Source organism: Mesoplodon densirostris, chromosome 13, assembly GCF_025265405.1.
Source record: "Mesoplodon densirostris isolate mMesDen1 chromosome 13, mMesDen1 primary haplotype, whole genome shotgun sequence".
NCBI classification, from domain to species: domain Eukaryota; kingdom Metazoa; phylum Chordata; class Mammalia; order Artiodactyla; family Ziphiidae; genus Mesoplodon; species Mesoplodon densirostris.
The window spans coordinates 82,002,301-82,012,324 of record NC_082673.1 but is presented as its reverse complement, the minus strand read 5'-3'; the positions used below and the strand labels follow the sequence as shown (position 1 = coordinate 82,012,324).

At 41.6% G+C, this 10,024-nt stretch overlaps 1 long non-coding RNA gene across 1 annotated transcript in view; it reads left to right on the top strand.

Moving 5' to 3' along the window:
• Positions 1-289: 289 nt before the first annotated feature.
• LOC132501046 (uncharacterized) overlaps positions 290-10,024 on the top strand; it is a 98,968-nt gene continuing 89,233 nt past the window's right edge. The window contains exons 1-2 of the long non-coding RNA XR_009534122.1: positions 290-392; positions 4,468-4,549. This is a non-coding gene — a long non-coding RNA (uncharacterized LOC132501046). The remainder of the gene's footprint in view (positions 393-4,467; positions 4,550-10,024) is intronic.

The window sequence follows — 10,024 nt, the reverse complement described above, 5'->3', positions numbered from 1 at the left end:
TGAATTGTAATTAAATACCAAAATTATTTTGTTTTAAAAAAATAACTAATCAGTCCTCTTCCTCATCACTTCTTAGTTTTCTTAAGTGTCTCAATTGAAATGTTATGGTTTCTATGTATTTAAATCAGATCTGAAGTCTTTTAAGGACCCACTGAATTAATCACAAAATGTATCACTTTAGGCATCCTTAGGATATACAGAACTTGTTTATTTTAAGTGAGCTCACTGAATAATGCCCATCTGTTTTTGCCTTTCTTCTCCTCCTTCAGGTTGATGGAGCACCATGGAAATTCACTGAAGGCTGCTAGCCAGGAGACTCAAGAAGGAATTGTCAAAGAGGAGAACTATCCAAACATTGTCTTTGCAGCCTAAACAGGAAAGAAAACTCATAGGTAAGTAATAATAGGTGCTCTGTGTGCCTGAACACTCTAAGAAGGGTATTGTCTGGACTGGGGAACTGCGGCTTTGGCTACACATTCAATGAACCAAGGTCTATGAGGTTCAAGTTCAGAGAAATGGATTTCTGCCACTGCAGACTCATTAGGGCTGATGCTATCACAGTGCTAAAAGGAAAACCTTATGTTCACCTCAGGGCTGCCAACTGTCCAGCTGCCATCTGCATCAGCAACGGCAAGGAATGCTCTGAATTTGGACTAGAGAAAACATAGCCAGAGCCAGGCTAGTCAATGAGCCTAATTATAATAATGCTAATAATAGCAAACCTTTATTGAGCCCTTACTGTGAGCCAGCACTGCTGAGAACAGTCTGTGTGCATTACCCCGTTTAATCCTCACTACTCCAGTCATGAAGCTGGAGCTCTTATGAGGACAGTTTTGCATCTAAGAAATGAGGCTCAGACAGGTTAAGCAATTTGTCTGTGATCACTCAGCTGGAGAGGAGTGGAGCTGGGTTTTGCACTCAGGTCTGTCTAATGCTGTTGCCCAGAAGTCCACCACTTGGCTTTTCTGACTCTGAAGTCCAGCCTCTCAGCAGGGCACTCGGGTCCTCCAGGATGTGACTCAGAGCATCCTGCCCCTTTCCCCACCCCCAGACCCCAGGGTCTCCCCTCCCCACCACCCAATGCCTATTTTCTCTGGCCCTATCGCAGACTCCAATCCCTGAACACATCTTGCGCTTCTAAGATCCTTTGCTTTTGCTCATTACTTGTGCCTTAAAGGTACATTCCCTTTTCCCTGCCAAACCAACTCTATCATCCATTAATTCTCTGTGCAAAGGTCACTTCCTCTGTGAATCCTGTCTCAGCATCCTCCTCCCAACTCTTGGCCTCCTTAACTGCTCCTTTAGTACCAAGTTCATATTTAAGCACAGAGGTCATCAAACTATGGCCTGAGGGCCAAATCTGGCCTGCTGCCTGGTTTTGTATGGCCCACGAGCTAAAGATAGTTTTTGTGTTTTTATATATTTGGAGGAAAAAATCAAAAGAAAGATATATTGTGGCACATGAAAATTATACGGAGTACAAATTTCAGTGGACGTGAAGCAAGTTTTATTGGTACATAGCCATACTCACTGGTGGACATATCGTCTGTAGCTGCTTGTGTCCTACAATGGAAGACTTGAGTAGTTGCAACAAATACATTGGGCCCAGTGTCTAAAATATTTGTTGTTTGGCTCTTTATACAGAAACAATTTGCTAACTCCTGCACTGGAGTGCTATCAAGTGGTGTTTTGGAATAATAAGCACCCATGTGTTACTGATTATTATATTGCCTGTGCCCAGCACGGGGCCTTTCTCTTAGTAGGCAATAATTTAATGAGCATATGAATGAAAGTTAAGTGAGTATGAAGGACAGATTCTACACCAAGAACCAGCAGTCTTGGACTCCAGTATCATTTCTGTCACTTACCGTTTATCTGGCAGAACACTCAAAGTAGGATAATTTGATAAACATTTTTCACAAAGGGACAGTGCAGTAATTCAGAGCTGGTAGCAGCAAACATGTTACCATCTGTCAACTGGAAGGGTCCAGAGGTGGGAGCAGTTTCAGGATTCTGGAAAGATAAAGTCGCATAGAGTTAGCCACTTTGGAGCACCTATACCTTCTGTAGAGATACACAGCAGCTGAGAGGGTCCTCTCAGGGAAGAAGCCAAGAAAAGAAATGCCCTGACCCCATTCTCCTCTCTCTTCCCACCTTCTGCTGGGTCTCCCTATTGGGGAGCTCATGTAGGCATGGGAGCCTTGTCAATGTCATGCATGGAGATTGGCTCCTGGAAAGCAGAGGAGGATGGAGAAGATAGCAATCTGGAAGGGCAATGAAGACATCCCACACACAAACTTAGTGACAAATCATATCTATTCCTCAGGCTTTAATTTCTTTACCTTTAAAATGGGCGAGTTGGATTATCAGATACTTACAATAATAATAACTAAAACAACAACACTGATAGAGGTTATTTGTTGAGACCTTATTCTGAACCATACATTCATTTTGTCAAATAGCCTTCAGAATAAATATTATCCCCATCATACAAATGAGAAAACTGAGGCTCAGAGAGATAATGCAGGATACTCATTCACATCATTGATAAATTGACCCATCCCCCTTGAAAATATACTTTCCTGAAGTCCCTCCCTCATTTTTACTTACCCTAACCCCAATCTGGTTGCACTGTTTGGGGCAGTAGCTGTTTGGGGTTTCCGCTGTCTTTGTTTTATTTATGATTATTATTTTTTTAACATCTTTATTGGAGTATAACTGCTTTACAATGGTGTGTTAGTTTCTGCTTTATAACAAAGTGAAGCAGCTATACATATACATATATCCCCATATCTCCTCCCTCTTGCGTCTCCCTCCCTCCCACCCTCCCTATCCCACCCCTCTAGGTGGTCACAAAGCACCAAGCTGATCTCCCTGTGCTGTGCGGCTGCTTCCCACTAGCTATCTGTTTTACAGTTGGTAGTGTGTATATGTGCATGCCACTCTCTCACTTCATCCCAGCTAACCCTTCCCCCTCCCTGTGTCATCAAGTCCATTCTCTACATCTGCTTCTTTATTCCTGTCCTGCCCCTAGGTTTGTCAGAACCTTTTTTTTTTTTTTGGATTCCATATATATGTGTTAGTATATGGTATTTGTTTTTCTTTCTGACTTACTTCACTCTGTATGACAGTCTCTAGGTCTATCCACCTCACTACAAATAACTCATTTTCATTTCTTTTTATGGCTGAGTAATATTCCATTGTATATATGTGCCACATCTTCTTTATCCATTCATCTGTCAATGGACACTTAGGTTCCTTCCATGTCCTGGCTATTGTAAATAGTGATGCAATGAACATTGTGGTACATAACTCTTTGAATTATGGTTTTCTGCCATCTTTAAAATTAAGCTCAACACTAACTAGTCAGCCTTGGGGTTACTTGATCAGCTCTTCTGGATTCACTAAGTTCACACAGCCCTCTCTGATCTCAAACCTGATTTCCCATGGACACCAGTTTCAGCCAGGGTCCTCCCTGAAAGGTCAGGACTTCCAAAGAAACATGCACCCACCCCCACTCCATCCTCTAACCTTTTTCTTGTTACTACCATAACATAAAACTTGGGCAGGAGTCCTGGTAACAGAGATCTCATCAATAGAATTAGCCTGATGACAGATGTACCAAGTTTTTCCAAGAAACATGTTTGAAGGCTGAATGTTATAGGTCTGAACCCTGGTATGTTTCTTTATTTATTCTGGGCAATTTGCTCAACATTGGAACCCTTGTACATCATAGCATGGATGTGATCTCTTAATTATTCATGCCATTAATAATTGACACCATTAATAACACTGTAATACCATTAATAATTGAGTACATAAAATGGAATTCTCTGGAATTAATTTATTATTATTAATTTTCTGTGCCAGTTAGCAGGCCTCATTAAAATGGTGGTCAGTGTCTGTGCATCAAATTATTTTAACTAGTAATCTCCAGGTTTAAAAGGCCAAGGAATTGTGGAATTCACTTCAGCCACTTCCTTTCCTTGCCATTAACATTGCCTCCTTTCTCCCTCTAGGAAAGCGGGAAAGCTTCTTGTGAACAATTCTGTAGAATTCAGCACATCTCACTGCTGGCTTATAAAATGGGGCCTAACAAAAGGGGAAAGAAAGCTACCTTTGGGAGTACAAATCCTTGCATCAAACCTGCCCTCAGGGCTACCAGTCCTCCCAGGCCAGGTCCAGGCATCAGCCCCTTTCCCGCCGTAGACCCCAAAGGCTGTGACCACTCCCCTTCCCTAATTAAAGCTTTGGCCCCCATTCTCTTCTCCAGGATCCCTCTTTCTTAAACTGACCAAAGAAAAATATTCCTGACTCCCCCCATGTACCCTTGACGCTATCCCCTGAGACAAGCCCCTTGTCCCTTCTAGTCATTTCAGAGCCAACTTTAATAGAGACACTGAAAGGGGAGAACAAGAATTATCTACATGAGTCGTGTACACAGGCCCAATTCTTTTGATTTTACAGAGTTCCAATTCTCATGCAAGTCACTGGCATTCATCCAGCCTAGTTTCCTTATCTACAAAATGGTGGAGTGCCTACAGCAAAGGTAAGAGTGGTAACCATGGAGAAGCATCGCTCCAGATGCTCATTCTAGGAAGGAGCTGATATCCAGGTGAAGAGGGGCTTCAGCAGACACACTCCAGCTGTCAGGGTCTGCTCAGGTGTGGAGAACGACCTTGCCCGATATCACAGCCTTCTCAGGTAGGATGACCAGCTCACTTGGTTTCTTGGTACTAAAAGTCTGGCACTATAGGATGGGTCTCTGGGCTGGAGTCTGACCCTGTGGGCACATCCTTACAAGCAGAGGCATTTGCCCTCAGTGTCTGATGAGGACCATGCTTTGTGAAGTTTTGGGTGCATTGTCTGGAACAATGGACCACAGTGATTCCACTCTTCCTCCCTTCCCCCATGCCAGCTGAGCTGAGTACAGCTACCACTAAGCTCACTGGGATCTTTGACAGGAAAATTAATGTGATATATTCCTCCCATGAACTCCCATAACACTCCATAATTTTCTAAGGGTGCTCTCCGCAAGCCAGCTTTTATTATAGCTATTGCTGGAACCTGTTTTCCTCTCTGTCCTGGACCTGTGAGCCTCAGACCCCTTGCCAGTGCCTGGCATGTTTGTGTGTGAAGAAATGAGCAAATGGGTGGTACATTGCAACCTATACTTCCCTCTCTTATATGCCTGTTAAAGTTTAAGAGGGCTCCCAACTGGGAGGGGTTAAACATATATGAAAACCTGTGACATCAAAAATCTACATTCTTCTCCCACCTCCACCTGAATTCCTAAGACTCATTTTGCTTAGCTCTTAGGTTTGTCTGTGCATGAACAAATATGTTAAATAATAGATGCAAGGTCATTTTAGGAATTATTTATATGAGAGGTTAAGCCTAGAAATACTCTGTGTCTCTGTTTAAACATAGTTTAATCCAGTCTTTGATATAAAGCAAAGTGTGTCAAATTGCCATTCTAAATTGTACTGAGGTTTTCTGATAAAAAGAAATAACCTAATATTGTCTAGTAGCAGGTTCTTATTACTAATCTTCTCCTAGTGGATTGAATGGTTCAGTTAGCTTTTTAGGATCTTTGAAAATCTTATCTGTGCATTCCGGAGTCTTTTTCTCTTGTGTCCCTGGAGGTATGTATAAATAGATTCCATCATGTGCTCTAGAAGGCAAATTGTGGCTGTTTTTCCATCTCTCTGACCTTGTTTAACCCTCCTTCTGGATTTAGTCTTCCTGATTAACCAGAGGGGGAAAAATTCATAGTATCACCTGGACACTTTGATGAAGGATACTGAACCCCTGTGATAGAAATCGTCTTCTCCCTGATGAAACTTATCAACTATTAATTAGTTCCCTCAGCTGACCAGGGATCCATCTGCATCAGATGATATTAAATGTTATAGGAAAAGGAAACATCTGGGACTCAGAGGCCCATGAATTTGAAACTCTTTGCCTTCCTGCCACTGGGGTTTGAAATTGAGTACTGCTCTAAGTTAAGTTTAAAACTCAGCTCCAGCGAAAAATGTTAGATCTTATATTAGCAGGTATCATCATCTGGCATATTAAATGTTGATTCATTTATGTGTTTATTGTCTATCTCCCTCCAATATACATAAGTTCTCCGTGGGTAGGGATTTTTGTGATCGGGACCTAGGACAGAAATTTTTTATTTGTTGGGTGAATGAATCATGAATTTCTGAATATTCAAACTCATAAGGTCTCAAGTGGAAGGGATTCTCAAAGCCATATAGTCTAATGCGCATTCCATACCCATCTTAACAGTCATCACCTTGAACATATGCCATTCCAGGAAAAGGGGCTTGTCATCTCCCAGAAAGGCAACCCAATTATTTTGCTTTGCGGCATAGAATAAATTTGCTCACAGGGAACTTTTTCTATAAAGTCATAGCTGTTTTTGTACTTGTTACAATGGAACAAGCCTTACAACTCCCCCATAGAGTTAGTACTATTCATAAAGTCAAATGTGATTTTTTACAAACATTTATTAAATCTCTTCTCTACTCTAGGTGCTTTGCTTACAGTAATTTACATAATGGGGCAACAAGGTAATCTTTAGTGTACCCATTATCCAGATGAGCCAGATGAGCTTCAGAGAGGGTCTTATGAAGGCACTCAGCTAAAAAGTGTCAGAGAGTTCAGTTCTGAATTCAGGTCTTCTTAGTGTTATTATGCCCATTGCTCAAATAATGAGTAATACTTGCAGAACACTTGCACAGCTCACCAAATGCTCCAAGATATCTATATTACTTGAAATTTATTAGCATCCCATAAGTAAGGAAGGCATTAATCACTCTGAAACTAGAGGCCATAGTGGAGTTGAGTTAAAAACAAGTCAACGAAGAGCAAATTTCATAGTTTTTACACTAATACCTTATTACTACAAACAATTATCTGATCCTCACACTGCTTCAAAAAATTGATATTTATTTCAGTTACCTAATAAACACATTATTAATAAACAAACACAAATGTATTCCAATTATAAGCCATGGCTGGAACTGAAGGGGAAAAGATGAACCAAGCATAGACCCTGCATGCTATGGGTTCACAATCTTGTTGGAGAGATAGGGACAGTCAAAGAAAGGTTTAGGAACATCATGGAAGGAAGTAAGAGTTAGGTGTCAAGCTTGCTTTGGGAAACCAGGGCGGGGCAGGTGTTTCATCCTGCAGTCTTTGCAGTTAGTTGTGAACACATCATTTTCCCCTAGAAGATTGTTAATATCTGGAGGACAAGATCTGGTGTCTGGGACATTTTGACATCCTCTTAGCATATGGCACAGAACTTTGCCCAGAGTCTGTGTCAGTGATAGTGTATGATACAGGCAGCTTTTAGACCATGGCATAACCACTCAGATGCTCAAATAAATCAGTAACCCTACATGTAATAGGTTGGGCTGTTTTGGAAGTGTCTCCCCATGAGAGGACTGTTGGAAGTGGCTAAGTGACTCAGCAGAGAGGTGGACCACCAAATCAGGGGCTGGAACTTGGAGGGAAAAGGTGTGGTGAGAGACAGGCCAGGTAATTGGAGCTGTAGGTGATGGGCTCCTGTGGAATTTCTGATGAACTTAGGGAAGCTCTTCAAGGAGAGGTTATCCATAGTGGGAATCTGCCACCACAGAGGGCACAATGATCGGATGATGTCCAAGCCTGTCTCATCTCTGGGGCAGCCTGAGATAGCCTGTGAGGGAGAAAAGGAGAGGAAAAGAAAGGAGAGAAAAGAAGCTGACTGGGTATCTGTGTCTTATTGAAGGCCCTGAGGCAGGAAGCAGGACCCCAAGTTGGCATAGGAGTGAGATCTTAAATTGTATTAGTGGGTGGTGGTGTTTACTGATGGGTAATTTAATTATTGAAATGAGACTATTTTCACACCTGAAGGTCACTAGAGGGTATTTTGTGTGTGTGTGTGTGTGTGTGTGTGTGTGTGTGTGTGTAAAATTCAGAGGTGGCCTGGAAAAGTTAAAGGCCTATCTCTGTAAGTCTGTTGTACAGATTTAAAGGGACAACTGAAAGAAAGAAGAAAGCTACTTGCTGTTTGTACACTGTGGAGTCCATCATGATCAACCAAACTTGCTTATGTTGATGGATATACTGTTCAAGGTGCCCACTGCCTCTATAAAGCCTCGCTGTAAAGCAAGTACTGAACACTATTTTTGCATTTCACCTTTTTCCGTAAAAGTGAAAATCCTTTTCTAATTTCTTGTGGTTAGTGGAAACAGGTACTAAAGTAGGTCTTTAGTAAAAGTGAAGTGGTGTAAAGCTGATTTCTGAACAGTGGGGATACCTGTAATGCGGGTTCCAGGATTTCGAATCTTGCATTGTTATTTAAAGTTATAACATGAGCACTTCTTCATACTCAAAACAGTTTACATAACTATTTCATGGCTGCATAATGATCCATTCAATGCATGTGCTTCCCCAGTGATTTGGGGGATATTTGGGTTGTTTCAAGTAATTTACATTTCACACTCAGAATTACTGCATGTATAACCATGTAAGGCAGCTGGAACAAGTGGAGTTGAGTTCTAATTCTTTTTTCATAAAGCGTTGAATTAAGTGAATACTACTGCTCACCCAGGGGAATGGACCTGAAAATTAGATTTTCAAGAAATTTGGGCTTCTTTCAAACAATGGGCTGATTGTCCCACTTGAATTAACTTCTTGAGAATGATGCTAGACAGCAAACAGGAGGAGGCAGTGTCCTGCTCAGAGCAGGGCTCTCAGCTCTCCAGTTAGCTCTGCTACAGCTCCCGTAGAAGATATTACAGATTCTGAGGATTTAACAGTGAATAAATCCTCTGAATTATTTTGATACTGGGATTGATAGTGCACGCGACCTAAGAAAATCCCTTTCCCCCAGAAGTCATTGGACATATCCTGCATCACCGAGCCCCAGCACCCTCATTATTTTTTTCATTAAGGCTAAAAAATAGGGCTTCCCTGGTGGCGCAGTGGTTGAGAGTCCGCCTGCCGATGCAGGGGACACGGGTTCGTGCCCCGGTCCGGGAAGATCCCACATGCCGTGGAGTGGCTGGGCCCGTGAGCCATGGCCGCTGAGCCTGCGCGTCCGGAGCCTGTGCTCCGCAACGGGAGAGGCCACAACAGTGAGAGGCCCGTGTACCGCAAAGAAAAAAAAAAAAAAAAAAGGCTAAAAAATAACCTTGACTTGTGAGCAAGACAAACTCATCAACTCATTTAGTATATGAGGAAATTGAGGCTCAGAACTTTTCCAAACTCAATCTACTATTGGGTAGCAACACCTGAGGACCAGAACCTGGGCCTTCTATCTCCTAGTTCTCTCTATATATTCATATATATGATTTCCTATATATATAATTCATATGTATTTTATGTATATATAATCTTAACACTATTTACAATAATCTGATATTTATATATACAGATATAAAATCTTGCTACTATTAGTGATAGTGGGATTGGAATAGTTTGCTTAGATAATGAAGGCCCTGGAATGTGATGTGGTCTGATTTCACTGGTGCAGTGCGTGTTCGACAATTCTTCAAATTCTTGAATTTCAAGCCATAGCCATGCATTTAGCAATTAGGAAAACTCAGTGAAGTATGGCCTCACAGAGGGAGAAAGCTTTATTCAAAGTGCTTTTCAGAAAATATAGCATTTCCTTCCCTTGATGAATACAGTGATCTAAGCGTTCCATTATTCAAACACGGGGTGAATAATAATAAGGCACTGGTTGAAACTATTAAGGAGGGAAAAATACTTGGAGGGGTTTATAAGTCTTTGTATTTAAACTTATTCAACCTATTGGAGAAAACATTCCCAAGACTCAGTTTGACTCCTTTGCTGCATGTTATTTTATTTTCTGTTCAGGTCAGAGTTGCTAAGAAATCCTGGTTGTTTCCAGTGTAAGAGGCAATGGGTTACATTGAATCATCAGAAGTAGAGTTGGGGAATAGCTGCAAAGCTATTGCCTTCGTCCTGTGGGGACGAATGCTGGATTCCACCCTATAATATG